Source organism: Mus musculus, chromosome 2, assembly GCF_000001635.26.
Source record: "Mus musculus strain C57BL/6J chromosome 2, GRCm38.p6 C57BL/6J".
In the NCBI taxonomy this organism is placed as follows: domain Eukaryota; kingdom Metazoa; phylum Chordata; class Mammalia; order Rodentia; family Muridae; genus Mus; species Mus musculus.
Genome location: NC_000068.7, coordinates 133,045,968 through 133,048,130, shown reverse-complemented (window position 1 = coordinate 133,048,130; position 2,163 = coordinate 133,045,968). Strand labels below are relative to the sequence as shown.

The 2,163-nt window shown below is 39.9% G+C and overlaps 1 pseudogene; it reads left to right on the top strand.

Annotated features, from left to right (window-relative positions):
- Gm14103 (predicted gene 14103) lies at positions 579-944 on the top strand (annotated as a pseudogene).

The following is a 2,163-nucleotide window of genomic DNA, read 5'->3' as shown; positions in this document are numbered from 1 at the left end:
GGCATATGCTTAAAATTCAGTCACTGGGGAGGCTTAGAGAGACAGATCCCTGGAGTTTGCTGGACAACCATCATAATCTACTAGGTGAGTTCTAGGTCAGTGAGAGAGTACCTGAGGCTACACACACACACACACACACACACACACACACAATGCTATACAGAAATAATGGAATTTTTTTTTTGGTAGTTGTGGCTCTTTGGTTTGGTTGGTTGGTTGATTTTTGGTTTGGTTTTTTGGAGTTTTTGTTTGTTTGGTTGGTTGGTTTGGTTTAGTTGGTTGGTTGGTTTTGGGTTTTGTTTTGGGGTTTTATTTTGGGGAGTTTCTTAGTGTAACCCTGGCTGTCCCGGAACCATCTGTAAACCAGGTTGACCTCAAACTCAAAGACCTGTTGCCTCTGCCTCCCAAGTGCTGGGACTAAAGGCATACATCACCACCACCCAGCCACAGGATTCATTTTTTACAAAATAACATCTAAATCAATCCATAAGTTTCATCAATAAATATTTGAATATGCAACAAAGGTATTTGCCATATCAAACATTAGGGCTTATTTTAAGCTATAGACATTCAACTGGGGAGCAAGGCAACCTTGAGCTGGAGCTGGCTTTGGAAAGGAAGAGAGCAGAGTTTTGTGCCTTGGAAGAAGGAGATGGTAGTGTGTCAGGATCTAGTCCATGTTCAGCATCACAGGACGGAATGTGTAGGATTATGTCTAAATGAGGAAAATGGAAGATGTTTGTTCGAGCTACCACTCCAGAATTTGCTAGCTGAAGTTCTAGTAAAACTGGATGAGAGACTCCAGAAAATGGAGAAACTGCAATTGGTACTTGAGATTCAAAAGAAATAGATGAAAATTCAGACAAATGGATGGAAGTAGAAGAGTCTTCTGAAAGATAAAAGTTCAGATAGCACGTAAAGTGGGGGAAGAGTAGGACCTAAAAGTATGGCGTGTGGGACTTGACTCAGGATCAGTATGGGTCTGCTACATCTACTGAGGCTGGCCTGAAACTCAGGATCTTCTTGCCTCTGTCTCCCAAGTGCCAGGATTATAGGTTCAGTCATTAACGTGTTATTAAATGCTGTTAGCAAATCATAAGCCTTACTATGTCCAAACCTAAAATTTTCACTTTGTTTGATTAAAAGATTTCATTTAAGGCTGGAATAAAAACTTTGATGCTGAAAAAAAAAAAAGAAATTCAGCTGAATGTGATGATATACACCTGTCACAGGAACATTTGGGAGACTAATGTAGGAGGGTCACAAGTTCAAGAACAAACATGATGACATAGCAAATCCCTGTGTGGCAGGAGCATAAAGCTACAAAAATCTTGAACACAGTACAAAACAGATAAATTGACTAATGGTTCAAAATATTGTGTCCAGAAATGGATCTACTGATATATGGACATGGTAGAAATGACAGTGTAGACCAATAGAAAAAAGCAAATTATCGGACAGTTCCTGGAGTTATATTTTATCATATATACTTATGAATTCCAGCTGAACTATACACATGGATGCAATGCTGAAAACATTTTTAAAATGAGAGCAAATCTAGAGAAAGTCTTTGTGTCCTTTTGGTGTTGTAAGTTCTTTACAATGAGGCATGGAAAATCATAATAGATATTATAACAGTATCATTTTATATCATAGGCACCTTAGCTTTTAAAACTTGGGTTCCTGTAAAAGTTGGCATCAAGAATAGAAATGATAAACTATGATCTGTTTTTCAAAAGAAAGCTTTCTACCCATCTCAAAGGAAAAAGAAAGAACAAGGAATACATGAAGGCATCCTCAATACCACTGACAATCAAAGAAATTAAATATGAGACCAAAGTGATCGACCATTCCTACCCTCCTGGATGACCCTGAGCATCATGGAAGCTCAGGATAACACCAGCATCTAAGACAATTCCCAGGTTGCAGGAAGTAGGGGAGGGGGTGGAGGCAAGACGATGGGGGGGTGCAAATTTCAAATGCCTATGCAAAAATATGTGCACCATGCTCATAGGCAGATGAACACAAGCCTAGAACTGAAGAAAGAGTCATGCAACATGGAAGTCTGCAAATACGCTGGGAGGATGAGCCCCGAGAGGCCAGTAGGGACCTTTGCTTCCCAGTCCCAACATCTTCGCTAAGAAGGTGCGAAGTCACTGTTCC